We start from the raw sequence: 16,932 nt of genomic DNA on the forward strand, positions 1-16,932 counted from the left end.
CTCCGCTCCGTACACCTCGTACACACACGGCTCCGCTCCGTACACCTCGTACACACACGGCTCCGCTCCGTACACCTCGTACACACACGGCTCCGCTCCGTACACCTCGTACACACACGGCTCCGCTCCGTACACCTCGTACACACACTGCTCCGCTCCGTACACCTCGTACACACACGGCTCCGCTCCGTACACCTCGTACACACACGGCTCCGCTCAGTACACCTCGTACACACACGGCTCCGCTCCGTACACCTCGTACACACACGGCTCCGCTCCGTACACCTCGTACACACACGGCTCCGCTCCGTACACCTCGTACACACACGGCTCCGCTCCGTACACCTCGTACACACACGGCTCCGCTCCGTACACCTCGTACACACACGGCTCCGCTCCGTACACCTCGTACACACACGGCTCCGCTCCGTACACCTCGTACACACACGGCTCCGCTCCGTACACCTCGTACACACACGGCTCCGCTCCGTACACCTCGTACACACACTGCTCCGCTCCGTACACCTCGTACACACACGGCTCCGCTCCGTACACCTCGTACACACACGGCTCCGCTCAGTACACCTCGTACACACACGGCTCCGCTCCGTACACCTCGTACACACACGGCTCCGCTCCGTACACCTCGTACACACACGGCTCTGCTCCGTACACCTCGTACACACACGGCTCCGCTCCGTACACCTCGTACACACACGGCTCCTCTCCGTACACCTCGTACACACACGGCTCCGCTTCGTACACATCATAATCACATGGCTCTGTTCCGTACACACAGAACTTTGCTAAATCCCCTCATCTAGCACCATAACAATCAGCACAGAAGATTCCTGCGTACACTGACTGAGGCATGTGATCATGTGACCCCTGACTCCTCCCCTCCATGTGACTGATCACATGACTGTGACCTCATCACAGGTCCTGTAAACAAAGAACTGCCATAAATCCAGTGTGCGGCTCTGCAGGTGGAGGTAGGTGCTGGAGATTCCCTATTACTGGGCGCAGGGGGCATTAACCCCCTCAGTGCTGAGTCTATAGGTGTTTCTGTGTTGTTACTTTCTGAAAGATTTTTTTTTTTTTTTACTTACTTTGTGCTGTAGATATTTGAGATGAGCAAATCGAGGCGCAGGACTCTGGTCCAGCAGACACCTCAGTAGTCCGTGGCTGCCGGATCAGAGCCTTGTGAACCTACAGTACCTGCCGGAGTCTCTGCCTTTTTTTTCAATTCATAAGTCTGTCCCCATTTTAGCGTCATGGCACAATGCACACATAAGACATAGGGTAAATTGGATGTACATCCGCTCACCTGTCGTCAGGGGGCCGCATCGCCGCTCTTGAGGCAGGATGATAAAATCACTCTAATTTTCATTTATGTAGATTGTCACAATAGGGTACTCAGTGTAACCCGGTAGCACAGTACATGTTGTGTTCGGCGGGCACGTCAAAACGACGCACGGGGACGCATCCGCATACAACGCAAGTGGATCTTAAGGCTATGTGCACACGGTGCGGATTCTGCTGCGGATCCACAGCGTTTCTGGCTCTGCGGGTCCGCAGCAGATTCTGCTGCGTTGTACAGTACCATTCTTTGCAATGGTAAACTGAAAAGTGCTGTGCACATGTTGCAGTTTTTTCCGCGGGTTACAATCCGCTGCATGTCAATTCTTTGTGCGGATTCCGCTGCGGTTTCACACCTTCTCCATTGTAGAGGTGTGAAACTGCAGGGCTAATCCGCAGGTAAACCGCAGGTCTTTTCCCAAATCCGCTGGGACAAATCCGCAGCACCTAAAACTACGTGTGCACATAGCCTAAGGAAAGAAGTACGCTGGGTACAGAACCGCTAGTGTGAAACCAGCCTTAATGCAGAATGTTAAAGGGGTTATCCAGGACTTTGCTTATCTTTTCCTATAATGCAGGCAGCTAGATGCTAACTATCTGCCTGTTTTGCCCATCTCTGCTGGTTCAGAGCAGTCCCGGTTTGCTCCTGCTGGTGATTCTGCGGCCTCAGTAAACTCATGTCAACAGAGCATCTTCTTTCATGCCCTAGCTTCCATGTGTGTGATGTTAGCAGTGAAACCCTGTCAGCAGAGGAGATCGGAAGAGCTGCTTTATAGACATCCGGTCAAATGAAGCATCGGAATCGCGCTGCTGGAGAGGTCCATGGCTACTCTGAGTTAGCATAGATTGGAGATGGGCAGAATAGGCAAGTACAGTAGTTAGCAGCTAGCTAAAGAAAAATTTCCCCAAACATTCAAGGAGTAACACTGAAAAAAGGGCAACAGTACACAGAACGAATGCACTCTCAGTATAATCAAGATGGAGCCAACACAGGAGGAAAATACTAATGAGAAACTGTGTGTCCATCCTGGTGGGGCGCACTTATACTTGGCAGCCCACCTTTTCTAATAGTATGGGCGTTGCACAGTGTCTGGCTTACAGCTTATTAGTAACACGTGTGTGACCAGCGCTCTAGACAAGCTTTTTTTGTGTGCAATTTTAATACTAAGCAATCCATGAATTGTAGGTTGTGAGTGGTTGTCTCATCAGTATTTTGCCTCTGTCTTTATTGAGGGGTTTTGCTGCACCCTGATACTATTATCCTTTTTTGCCGTGTTAATGCTTGAATTTTAGGGGGAATTATATTTCCTTCTATGGCTTTGCTTTTTATTTTAGTTGGCAACTACCTGCCTGTATGTTCTTATTCCCATAGATAAAAATAAGTAAAATCTTTTATAACCCCTAATATTAAAATTGGATTATGCGTTACATATTCCAATCATAACACAATTGAATATTTTTGGATTTATTTTGCATAGATAATTTAGTTACTATCGAGAGATACCGTCTCTTACCATAAAGAAAGCACAGGTAATGCCATATTACATGCAAATTTTACTACTCGACGGTGTTAGGCGTCAGGTTTCTGCGTCTGCTCTGCAGGAATCCAGACCCTTACATTCTGCGGTCTCTTGCAGTTTAGGCTACTTTCACACTAGCGTCGTGTGACGTACGTCGCAATGCGTCGTTTTGGAGAAAAAACGCATCCTGCAAAGTTGCCCGTAGGATGCGTTTTTTCTCCATAGACTTGCATTAGCGACGCATTGCGACGTATGGCCACACGTCGCATCCATCGTGCGACGGATGCATCGTGTTTTGGCGGCCGTGACGCACACAAAAACGTTACATGTAACTTTTTTTGTGCGTCGTGTCCGCCATTTTCGACCGCGCATGTGCGGCCGAAACTCCGCCCCCTCCTCCCTGGACATTACAATGGGGCAGCGGATGCGTTGAAAAACTGCATCCGCTGCCCCCGTTGTGCAAATCTTTCACAACGTGCGTCAGTACGTCGGCCCGACGCATTGCGACGTACGTCACACGACGCTAGTGTGAAAGTAGCCTAATCTACCGCAGAGGAGATTGCCTTGCAGCAAATCTCTCCAGCCAGAGGCTAAGTCCCTCTGTCCTCCTACTGAGCATGCTCATGAGACGATTTCTTATTGGAGATCGGGAGTCATGTGCTCAGGTCCTGCTCCAGATCTCATTGGTTCATCTCGGAGATCTGGAAGCTTCCGGAAGGTCCCGGCTGCTATAAAAAGCACGCATGACCGGTCCGCCATGCGCTAGTATAGTCTCTAGTTGCTACTGTGTGAATGATGATGGATGTGTGATTCTGGTGAATGACTCATTTGAAACCCCTTCCCTCTGATATTACGCATGTGGACAGGGACTAAGCTTAGAGTCAGCGCCACCAGCGCGCCACTACTACATCATCCACAGTTGCTAGCGTCCGACATTGCGCTTGCGTGTACTAGCTTTGTTGTCTAGCGGCAGTGTCCTACGCCGCGCTGTAGTTGCAGCCCTCCTTGGCATCCGCAGTCGCGATGTCGCACACACGGTAGGTCTAGACGGACGCAGTTCCGCTGTCTTTGGATATGTAGGCTATGTGCACAAGTGTGGAATTGCCATGGAAATTTGCGCAGAAATTCCGCAACTCCCTGGGACAGGAAAATCGCGGGAAATTTGCATGCGGAATTCCTGCGAAAAACTAGCATTTTGCAAGCGTAATTAGCTTGCAGAATGCTAGCGTTTTCCAAGCGATCTGTTGCATCGCTTGGAATGTGATTGACAGGTTGTTCACACTCGTCAAACATAGTGTTTGACGAGTGTGACCAACATTTTACTATTGAGGCTGCCTATGCGGCATCAATAGTAAGATAGGATGTAAAAAATAATTTAAAAAAATAATGTTGTTCTCACCTTATGACCGCCCCCGATCTGCTCTGCGGCGCTCTCAGCATCTTCCAGTCCCAGTAATGCTTTGCGAAGGACCTGAGTTGACGTCAATCTCGCGAGAGTGCGACGTCATTGCAGTCATTCGTGCAAAGCATTACTGGGATCGGAAGATGTCGGGAGCGTGGTGAGAGGCGGGAAGGACTCCGGTGGCCGTCGGAAGGTGAGAACAACAATATTTTTTATTTTTATTCTATTTTTTACAGGATTATGGTACCCAGGGCCTGGAGGAGAGTCTCTCCTCCTCCAGACCCTGGGTACCATCCACACATGAAGTGCTCACTTCACGCAGGGTGGGCATAGTTTCAATGCAATCATATGGGTGCGGAATCCCCGCAAATCCGCAAAAAGAATGAGCATGCTGCGGATTTTTCTGCTATGCGATTCCGCAGCGGAAAAATCCGCAGCATTAGCACAGCATTGCGGAATCCAATAGGATGGCATGGGGTGCATTTTTTTTTTTCATTTTCGCGGCGATTCCACGCATAAAAAACACCACGAAAACGTAAAAAAAAAAACTCTACGTATGAACACAGCCTCTATGTTGTCAGGTTATGTCAGTCTGAATTTGTGAAAATCTTGCTGTGCAGCTAAAAAAGTACTAAGTAAAACAGCACATTAACCAGATATCTAGTGTATCTTGCAACATGTACATGTTGAAAAAAAGACCTAAGTCCATCAAGTTCAACCTTTCTCCACCAATTATACATTTTTTTTCACTAAATTATCTATAACCCGCAATGTTATGTGTGCTGAGGAAAGCATCCAGCCCTTTTTTTTTAACAGCCGTTATAGTGTCTGCCATTACTACCTCCTGTGGTCGGCATTCCACAGTCTGACTGCTCTAACTGTAAAGACCCCTTTCCTATTTAGCTGACAGAATCGTCTTCCACCTGTAATGAGTGCCCCCTAGTCCTCAGTATGGTCTTTGGAAGGAATAAGTCATGTGCCAGTCCTGGCCACACATACATGTAAATGAGATCTCCTCAGAAGCTAAACAAGCCTAACTTTTCCAACCTCTCATCATATGAGAGGCCTTCCATCCCTTATAATAATGTAGTTGCCCGCCTTTTAACCGTCTCTAACTTCTGAATATCGCTTTTAAAACATGGAGCCCAAAACTGGATCCCATATACTAGATGTGGCCTCACAAATTATTCATAGAGGAGCAACAATATGTTAGGATCACAGGATTTTATCTCTGTTTTTTATACACCCTAAAATCTTGTTTGCTTTTGCCCCTACTGATTGACATTGAGTACTGCTGCTAAGCTTACTTCCAAAGACACTTGATAAAAAGGTATATATTTTATTAATAATGCAAAAAATAAAAAGAGACGGTTAACCATACAGAAACTGGACAGTAGCTTTACTTCGGATGAACATGAGATATAAGTGGCTGCTGCATGAATCAAAATAAGTACAACACATGACAAAGCATGCAAATTTGTGCATGATAGTTACAAAACATTATATAAAGTGCGAGTGCAACAATGGAGTAGAAAAAATTGGTCACATATTCCACACAGCTAAAGGTATATGATACGTGTAAAAAATTACTAAATATGCGGGTACAATGATAGAATAATTACATATTTATAACTAAAATAATTATTAATCCCCATATACTCAGAATTAGTCATGTGTTTCACACAGCTTGTGGTATGCAGATGCACAAGGAAGGATTAATACATAATGTAATTTCAATAAACACAATTAACATGCAAACATTGCTGGTCTTTCCATAGTTGATCCTCTCACAGGGAACCAAGGCTCTTGGGGGGACACTGGGTGGTCTCCAAACCTGGGTAAATATAATCTATGTGGTTTATGAACTGCTTATTTATTTTGTCATGAGGTGCACTCTAAGCAGCTATCTCGGTGTTCAGTGGAGCCTCCAGTGGTGAGGTCAGGCTTGTGCGGCAGGTAGCCAACAGGTACCAATCCTGGGCATAACCCGGTACTGAAGCTGCTGAGCCCAGTGGTCAGGTACTCTGACACTAATTTAGGGCTTAGTTCAGACACGCTTGTCTAAGATTCAGGATCATGGTTAGGCCACTCATGGACCGGGAAATAATGTTCATTCACTGGGGCTAGGGGACTTCGGGAACAGGACTGGGTACTCCGGGACCAGAGGAATATGTTCAGGCACTGGCCGCTCTGGCATCAAGTTACAGAGTTCAAGCACTGGTCACTTCGGGACCAGGGGACAGAGTTCAGGAATGGCAGCTTCGGGGCCAAGGGACAGGGTTCAGGCTATGGTCTCTCCAGGACCAGGGGATAAGGTTCAGGAATGGCCGCTCTGGGACCAGGGGACAGGGTTCAGGCACTGGCCGCTCCAGGATGAGGGGACAAGGTTCAGGCAATGGCTGCTCCGGGATCAGGGAACAGGGTTCAGCCACTGGCCGCTCCAGGTGACAAGGTTGAGGCACTGGCAGCTCCGGGACCAGAAGACAGTGTTCAGGAACTGGCCGCCCATGGAACAGGGGCACTGGCCACTCCAGGACCATGGGACAGGGTTCAGGCACTGGATGCTACGGGACCAGGGGACGAGGTTCAGGCCTTAGCAGCTCTAGGACCAGGGGACGAGGATATAGGAGTGGGCACATCGGGACCAGGGGATAACATTCAGGCTCTGGCCACACTGGGACCAGGGAACCTTACCACCTTACAAACTAATGATTCACTACGTTGCTTGGTGACTCATTAGGGAAGAGGGAGTCTTTTACACAAAATTCCTCCTAGCTATTGGCTGGGTGCCATCTTGCAGGTGTACTGCTTATGCTAAATGCCTCTGAGCAACAGGCTAACAGAATTTACTGTAATGCGCATTGCGCACACTGCCCCTTTAAGAACAGGGAAGCACGGGCCTGCTCATAAAAGCAGACCAAGAAGTGAAAGGGAAACAGGAGGATGCTGTGGAGTGCGCCAAGGGCCGGGGCAGCGAATAAGTCAGCGATCCCTGCACGGAGGGGGAAGGGTTACCGTGAAGGGGCGCCGGCAGCAGTGCTATATTATCATGTTCTGGATGCTGGCATTCATTCCATTTACATACCGAAAAGAGGAAGGAAAGAGGCTTTGTATGAGATGTATTCACTGGCCATATAATACCACATGGTGAGACACATTTACAGGTACAGAAAAGAGAAGAAATATATATCTCAGACAGCCCAGGCTGTGATACAAAAAAACATTTTTTATTTTTTTAAAAAAAAAGATGAAATCGCTCACAAGGTTAAAAAACACAAACTTGTATCATAAAGAACAAGGTGGATACCGCATAAGTATAATTATCCAAAACCCAGAGCCCACACCCCTGCCTAGCATTGCACTGACATGCATATACAAAATATTCACAATTCATAAAACTTAAAAGCTCGCTATCACCGATTTGAAAGGAGCATGGAAGTAAGCATACACGTACAGTGGCTATAAAGTAATATACACACCCCTGCTAAAATGCCATGTAAAAAAAACTTACCAATCAGAACCATATCAGAACGTTTTCCGTCCCTATAATTTGTACAATTGAATTGGAAAACTGACTTCTTTTCCGGTGGAAAACGAAAAATAACCAAAAATAATGTTGTTGAAAAAATATGCACACCCTTACACTAATACTTTGTTGAAGTACCCCTTGAATTTATAACAGCATTTAGTGTTTTTGGGGCGAAGTCTATGAGCATGGCACATGTTGAATTGGCAATCTTTGCTCACTCTTCCTTTTAATAGCTCCAAATCTGTCAGATTATAAGGACATCTCCTGACAGATTTTGCATTTTGGAAAACTCCTCAGGTTCAACCTTCAGATTTTGAATTGAATTCTGGTCTGGGCATTGCTTAGGGTCATTGTTATGCTGAAAGGTGAAATTCATCTTCACGTTTAGCTGAAGCCTGAAGGTTATGATGGAAAATTGATTATTATTTCAAAATAATAATAATTTTATTTCTATTGCGACAACATATTCCGCAGCAATTTACATTACATTTACAGTCTATTCACCAAAACATCATACCCTAAAAGCACATCCCCCCCCACATACAGTATGATTCCACACGGTGCCTTAGCGATAATGGAGGAGGCTCTATCTCTGTCAGTGACCTCAGATATAATGGAGGAGGCTCTATCTCTGTCACTTACCTCAGATATAATGGAGGAAGCTCTGTCCTGTCAGTGACCTCAGATATAATGGAGGAGGCTCTATCTCTGTCAGTGACCTCAGATATAATGGAGGAGGCTCTATCTCTGTCAGTGTCCTCAGATATAATGGAGGAGGCTCTATCTCTGTCAGTGTCCTCAGATATAATGGAGGAGGCTCTATCTCTGTCAGTGACCTCAGATATAATGGAGGAGGCTCTATCTCTGTCAGTGACCTCAGATATAATGGAGGAGGTTCTATCTCTGTCAGTGACCTCAGATATAATGGAGGAGGCTCTATCTCTGTCAGTGTCCTCAGATATAATGGAGGAGGCTCTATCTCTGTCAGTGTCCTCAGATATAATGGAGGAGGCTCTATCTCTGTCAGTGTCCTCATATATAATGGAGGAGGCTCTATCTCTGTCACTTACCTCAGATATAATGGAGGAGGCTCTATCTCTGTCAGTGTCCTCAGATATAATGGAGGAGGCTCTATCTCTGTCAGTGACCTCAGATATAATGGAGGAGGCTCTATCTCTGTCAGTGACCTCAGATATAATGGAGGAGGTTCTATCTCTGTCAGTGACCTCAGATATAATGGAGGAGGCTCTATCTCTGTCAGTGTCCTCAGATATAATGGAGGAGGCTCTATCTCTGTCAGTGTCCTCAGATATAATGGAGGAGGCTCTATCTCTGTCAGTGTCCTCAGATATAATGGAGGAGGCTCTATCTCTGTCAGTGACCTCATATATAATGGAGGAGGCTCTATCTCTGTCAGTGACCTCAGATATAATGGAGGAGGCTCTATCTCTGTCACTTACCTCAGATATAATGGAGGAGGCTCTATCTCTGTCAGTGACCTCAGATATAATGGAGGAGGCTCTATCTCTGTCAGTGACCTCAGATATAATGGAGAAGGCTCTATCTCTGTCAGTGTCCTCATATATAATGGAGGAGGCTCTATCTCTGTCAGTGTCCTCAGATATAATGGAGGAGGCTCTATCCCTGTCAGTGACCTCAGATATAATGGAGGAAGCTCTGTCCTGTCAGTGACCTCAGATATAATGGAGGAGGCTCTATCTCTGTCAGTGTCCTCAGATATAATGGAGGAGGCTCTATCTCTGTCAGTGACCTCAGATATAATGGAGGAGGTTCTATCTCTGTCAGTGACCTCAGATATAATGGAGGAGGCTCTATCTCTGTCAGTGTCCTCATATATAATGGAGGAGGCTCTATCTCTGTCACTTACCTCAGATATAATGGAGGAGGCTCTATCTCTGTCAGTGACCTCAGATATAATGGAGGAGGCTCTATCTCTGTCAGTGACCTCAGATATAATGGAGAAGGCTCTATCTCTGTCAGTGTCCTCATATATAATGGAGGAGGCTCTATCTCTGTCAGTGTCCTCAGATATAATGGAGGAGGCTCTATCCCTGTCAGTGACCTCAGATATAATGGAGGAGGCTCTGTCCTGTCAGTGACCTCAGATATAATGGAGGAGGCTCTATCTCTGTCAGTGACCTCAGATATAATGGAGGAGGTTCTATCTCTGTCAGTGACCTCAGATATAATGGAGGAGGCTCTATCTCTGTCAGTGACCTCAGATATAATGGAGGAGGCTCTATCTCTGTCAGTGACCTCAGATATAATGGAGGAGGTTCTATCTCTGTCAGTGACCTCAGATATAATGGAGGAGGCTCTATCTCTGTCAGTGACCTCAGATATAATGGAGGAGGCTCTATCTCTGTCAGTGTCCTCATATATAATGGAGGAGGCTCTATCTCTGTCAGTGTCCTCAGATATAATGGAGGAGGCTCTATCCCTGTCAGTGACCTCAGATATAATGGAGGAGGCTCTGTCCTGTCAGTGACCTCAGATATAATGGAGGAGGCTCTATCTCTGTCAGTGACCTCAGATATAATGGAGGAGGTTCTATCTCTGTCAGTGACCTCAGATATAATGGAGGAGGCTCTATCTCTGTCAGTGTCCTCATATATAATGGAGGAGGCTCTATCTCTGTCAGTGTCCTCATATATAATGGAGGAGGCTCTATCTCTGTCACTTACCTCAGATATAATGGAGGAGGCTCTATCTCTGTCAGTGACCTCAGATATAATGGAGGAGGCTCTATCTCTGTCAGTGACCTCAGATATAATGGAGAAGGCTCTATCTCTGTCAGTGTCCTCATATATAATGGAGGAGGCTCTATCTCTGTCAGTGACCTCAGATATAATGGAGGAGGCTCTATCTCTGTCAGTGACCTCAGATAGAACCTCCTCCATTATATCTGAGGTCACTGACAGAGATAGAGCCTCCTCCATTATATCTGAGGTCACTGACAGAGATAGAGCCTCCTCCATTATATCTGAGGTCACTGACAGAGAGAGCCTCCTCCATTATATCTGAGGACACTGACAGAGATAGAGCCTCCTCCATTATATCTGAGGTCACTGACAGAGATAGAGCCTCCTCCATTATATCTGAGGTCACTGACAGAGATATAATGGAGGAGGCTCTATCTCTGTCAGTGACCTCAGATATAATGGAGGAGGCTCTATCTCTGTCAGTGACCTCAGATATAATGGAGGAGGCTCTATCTCTGTCAGTGACCTCAGATATAATGGAGGAGGCTCTATCTCTGTCAGTGTCCTCAGATATAATGGAGGAGGCTCTCTCTGTCAGTGACCTCAGATATAATGGAGGAGGCTCTATCTCTGTCAGTGACCTCAGATATAATGGAGGAGGCTCTATCTCTGTCAGTGACCTCAGATATAATGGAGGAGGTTCTATCTCTGTCAGTGACCTCAGATATAATGGAGAAGGCTCTATCTCTGTCAGTGACCTCAGATATAATGGAGGTGGCTCTATCTCTGTCAGTGACCTCAGATATAATGGAGGAGGCTCTATCTCTGTCAGTGTCCTCAGATATAATGGAGGAGGCTCTATCTCTGTCAGTGACCTCAGATATAATGGAGGAGGCTCTATCTCTGTCAGTGACCTCAGATATAATGGAGGAGGTTCTATCTCTGTCAGTGACCTCAGATATAATGGAGGAGGCTCTATCTCTGTCAGTGTCCTCCGATATAATGGAGGAGGCTCTATCTCTGTCAGTGTCCTCCGATATAATGGAGGAGGCTCTATCTCTGTCAGTGTCCTCAGATATAATGGAGGAGGCTCTATCTCTGTCAGTGTCCTCAGATATAATGGAGGAGGCTCTATCTCTGTCAGTGTCCTCAGATATAATGGAGGAGGCTCGATCTCTGTCAGTGTCCTCAGATATAATGGAGGAGGTTCTATCTCTGTCAGTGACCTCAGATATAATGGAGAAGGCTCTATCTCTGTCAGTGACCTCAGATATAATGGAGGAGGCTCTATCTCTGTCAGTGACCTCAGATATAATGGAGGAGGCTCTATCTCTGTCAGTGACCTCAGATATAATGGAGGAGGTTCTATCTCTGTCAGTGACCTCAGATATAATGGAGGAGGTTCTATCTCTGTCAGTGACCTCAGATATAATGGAGGAGGCTCTATCTCTGTCAGTGACCTCAGATATAATGGAGGAGGCTCTATCTCTGTCAGTGACCTCAGATATAATGGAGGAGGTTCTATCTCTGTCAGTGACCTCAGATATAATGGAGGAGGCTCTATCTCTGTCAGTGACCTCAGATATAATGGAGGAGGCTCTATCTCTGTCAGTGACCTCAGATATAATGGAGGAGGCTCTATCTCTGTCAGTGTCCTCAGATATAATGGAGGAGGCTCTATCTCTGTCAGTGTCCTCAGATATAATGGAGGAGGCTCTATCTCTGTCAGTGTCCTCAGATATAATGGAGGAGGCTCTATCTCTGTCAGTGACCTCAGATATAATGGAGGAGGCTCTATCTCTGTCAGTGTCCTCAGATATAATGGAGGAGGCTCTATCTCTGTCAGTGACCTCAGATATAATGGAGAAGGCTCTATCTCTGTCAGTGTCCTCATATATAATGGAGGAGGCTCTATCTCTGTCACTTACCTCAGATATAATGGAGGAGGCTCTATCTCTGTCAGTGACCTCAGATATAATGGAGGAGGCTCTATCTCTGTCAGTGACCTCAGATATAATGGAGAAGGCTCTATCTCTGTCAGTGTCCTCATATATAATTGAGGAGGCTCTATCTCTGTCAGTGTCCTCAGATATAATGGAGGAGGCTCTATCCCTGTCAGTGACCTCAGATATAATGGAGGAGGCTCTGTCCTGTCAGTGACCTCAGATATAATGGAGGAGGCTCTATCTCTGTCAGTGACCTCAGATATAATGGAGGAGGTTCTATCTCTGTCAGTGACCTCAGATATAATGGAGGAGGCTCTATCTCTGTCAGTGTCCTCATATATAATGGAGGAGGCTCTATCTCTGTCACTTACCTCAGATATAATGGAGGAGGCTCTATCTCTGTCAGTGACCTCAGATATAATGGAGGAGGCTCTATCTCTGTCAGTGACCTCAGATATAATGGAGAAGGCTCTATCTCTGTCAGTGTCCTCATATATAATGGAGGAGGCTCTATCTCTGTCACTTACCTCAGATATAATGGAGGAGGCTCTATCTCTGTCAGTGACCTCAGATATAATGGAGGAGGCTCTATCTCTGTCAGTGACCTCAGATATAATGGAGAAGGCTCTATCTCTGTCAGTGTCCTCATATATAATGGAGGAGGCTCTATCTCTGTCAGTGACCTCAGATATAATGGAGGAGGCTCTATCTCTGTCAGTGACCTCATATATAATGGAGGAGGCTCTATCTCTGTCACTTACCTCAGATATAATGGAGGAGGCTCTATCTCTGTCAGTGACCTCAGATATAATGGAGGAGGCTCTATCTCTGTCAGTGACCTCAGATATAATGGAGAAGGCTCTATCTCTGTCAGTGTCCTCATATATAATGGAGGAGGCTCTATCTCTGTCAGTGACCTCAGATATAATGGAGGAGGCTCTATCTCTGTCAGTGACCTCAGATAGAACCTCCTCCATTATATCTGAGGTCACTGACAGAGATAGAGCCTCCTCCATTATATCTGAGGTCACTGACAGAGATAGAGCCTCCTCCATTATATCTGAGGTCACTGACAGAGAGAGCCTCCTCCATTATATCTGAGGACACTGACAGAGATAGAGCCTCCTCCATTATATCTGAGGTCATTGACAGAGATAGAGCCTCCTCCATTATATCTGAGGTCACTGACAGAGATAGAACGTCCTCCATTATATCTCTGTCAGTGACCTCAGATATAATGGAGGAGGCTCTATCTCTGTCAGTGACCTCAGATATAATGGAGGAGGCTCTATCTCTGTCAGTGACCTCAGATATAATGGAGGAGGCTCTATCTCTGTCAGTGTCCTCAGATATAATGGAGGAGGCTCTCTCTGTCAGTGACCTCAGATATAATGGAGGAGGCTCCATCTCTGTCAGTGACCTCAGATATAATGGAGGAGGCTCTATCTCTGTCAGTGTCCTCAGATATAATGGAGGTGGCTCTATCTCTGTCAGTGACCTCAGGTATAATGGAGGAGGTTCTATCTCTGTCAGTGACCTCAGATATAATGGAGAAGGCTCTATCTCTGTCAGTGACCTCAGATATAATGGAGGTGGCTCTATCTCTGTCAGTGACCTCAGATATAATGGAGGAGGCTCTATCTCTGTCAGTGTCCTCAGATATAATGGAGGAGGCTCTATCTCTGTCAGTGACCTCAGATATAATGGAGGAGGCTCTATCTCTGTCAGTGACCTCAGATATAATGGAGGAGGTTCTATCTCTGTCAGTGACCTCAGATATAATGGAGGAGGCTCTATCTCTGTCAGTGTCCTCAGATATAATGGAGGAGGCTCTATCTCTGTCAGTGTCCTCAGATATAATGGAGGAGGCTCTATCTCTGTCAGTGTCCTCAGATATGGAGGAGGCTCTATCTCTGTCAGTGTCCTCAGATATAATGGAGGAGGCTCTATTTCTGTCAGTGACCTCAGATATAATGGAGGAGGCTCTATCTCTGTCAGTGACCTCAGATATAATGGAGGAGGCTCTATCTCTGTCAGTGACCTCAGATATAATGGAGGAGGTTCTATCTCTGTCAGTGACCTCAGATATAATGGAGGAGGCTCTATCTCTGTCAGTGACCTCAGATATAATGGAGGAGGCTCTATCTCTGTCAGTGACCTCAGATATAATGGAGGAGGCTCTATCTCTGTCAGTGACCTCAGATATAATGGAGGAGGCTCTACCTCTGTCAGTGTCCTCAGATATAATGGAGGAGGCTCTATCTCTGTCAGTGTCCTCAGATATAATGGAGGAGGCTCTATCTCTGTCAGTGTCCTCAGATATAATGGAGGAGGCTCTATCTCTGTCAGTGACCTCAGATATAATGGAGGAGGCTCTATCTCTGTCAGTGTCCTCAGATATAATGGAGGAGGCTCTATCTCTGTCAGTGACCTCAGATATAATGGAGAAGGCTCTATCTCTGTCAGTGTCCTCATATATAATGGAGGAGGCTCTATCTCTGTCACTTACCTCAGATATAATGGAGGAGGCTCTATCTCTGTCAGTGACCTCAGATATAATGGAGGAGGCTCTATCTCTGTCAGTGACCTCAGATATAATGGAGAAGGCTCTATCTCTGTCAGTGTCCTCATATATAATGGAGGAGGCTCTATCTCTGTCAGTGTCCTCAGATATAATGGAGGAGGCTCTATCCCTGTCAGTGACCTCAGATATAATGGAGGAGGCTCTGTCCTGTCAGTGACCTCAGATATAATGGAGGAGGCTCTATCTCTGTCAGTGACCTCAGATATAATGGAGGAGGTTCTATCTCTGTCAGTGACCTCAGATATAATGGAGGAGGCTCTATCTCTGTCAGTGTCCTCATATATAATGGAGGAGGCTCTATCTCTGTCAGTGTCCTCATATATAATGGAGGAGGCTCTATCTCTGTCACTTACCTCAGATATAATGGAGGAGGCTCTATCTCTGTCAGTGTCCTCAGATATAATGGAGGAGGCTCTATCTCTGTCAGTGACCTCAGATATAATGGAGGAGGCTCTATCTCTGTCAGTGACCTCAGATATAATGGAGAAGGCTCTATCTCTGTCAGTGTCCTCATATATAATGGAGGAGGCTCTATCTCTGTCACTTACCTCAGATATAATGGAGGAGGCTCTATCTCTGTCAGTGACCTCAGATATAATGGAGGAGGCTCTATCTCTGTCAGTGACCTCAGATATAATGGAGAAGGCTCTATCTCTGTCAGTGTCCTCATATATAATGGAGGAGGCTCTATCTCTGTCAGTGACCTCAGATATAATGGAGGAGGCTCTATCTCTGTCAGTGACCTCAGATAGAACCTCCTCTATTATATCTGAGGTCACTGACAGAGATAGAGCCTCCTCCATTATATCTGAGGTCACTGACAGAGATAGAGCCTCCTCCATTATATCTGAGGTCACTGACAGAGAGAGCCTCCTCCATTATATCTGAGGACACTGACAGAGATAGAGCCTCCTCCATTATATCTGAGGTCATTGACAGAGATAGTGCCTCCTCCATTATATCTGAGGTCACTGACAGAGATAGAGCCTCCTCCATTATATCTGAGGTCACTGACAGAGATAGAACCTCCTCCATTATATCTCTGTCAGTGACCTCAGATATAATGGAGGAGGCTCTATCTCTGTCAGTGACCTCAGATATAATGGAGGAGGCTCTATCTCTGTCAGTGTCCTCAGATATAATGGAGAAGGCTCTATCTCTGTCAGTGTCCTCAGATATAATGGAGGAGGCTCTATCTCTGTCAGTGACCTCAGATATAATGGAGGAGGCTCTATCTCTGTCAGTGTCCTCAGATATAATGGAGGAGGCTCTATCTCTGTCAGTGTCCTCAGATATAATGGAGGAGGCTCTATCTCTGTCAGTGTCCTCAGATATAATGGAGGAGGCTCTATCTCTGTCAGTGTCCTCAGATATAATGGAGGAGGCTCTATCTCTGTCAGTGTCCTCAGATATAATAGAGGAGGCTCTATCTCTGTCAGTGACCTCAGATATAATGGAGAAGCCTCTATCTCTGTCATTGTCCTCAGATATAATGGAGGAGGCTCTATCTCTGTCAGTGACCTCAGATATAATGGAGGAGGCTCTATCTCTGTCAGTGTCCTCAGATATAATGGAGGAGGCTCTATCTCTGTCAGTGTCCTCAGATATAATGGAGGAGGCTCTATCTCTGTCAGTGTCCTCAGATATAATGGAGGAGGCTCTATCTCTGTCAGTGTCCTCAGATATTATGGAGGAGGCTCTATCTCTGTCAGTGTCCTCAGATATAATGGAGGAGGTTCTATCTCTGTCAGTGACCTCAGATTTAATGGAGAAGGCTCTATCTCTGTCAGTGACCTCAGATATAATGGAGGAGGCTCTATCTCTGTCAGTGACCTCAGATATAATGGAGGAGGCTCTATCTCTGTCAGT

At 46.2% G+C, this 16,932-nt stretch overlaps 1 protein-coding gene across 1 annotated transcript in view; it reads left to right on the forward strand.

The window, feature by feature from the left end:
- The first annotated feature begins 873 nt into the window (after positions 1-873).
- The window catches only part of LOC141071100 (uncharacterized), a 28,951-nt gene continuing 12,892 nt past the window's right edge, over positions 874-16,932 (forward strand). The window contains exon 1 of the mRNA XM_073559599.1: positions 874-992. The gene's annotated coding sequence lies outside the window, so the exon portion shown is untranslated. The remainder of the gene's footprint in view (positions 993-16,932) is intronic.

Source organism: Dendrobates tinctorius, unplaced genomic scaffold, assembly GCF_039654945.1.
Source record: "Dendrobates tinctorius isolate UK_male_01 unplaced genomic scaffold, ASM3965494v1 ptg000014l, whole genome shotgun sequence".
NCBI lineage: Eukaryota > Metazoa > Chordata > Amphibia > Anura > Dendrobatidae > Dendrobates > Dendrobates tinctorius.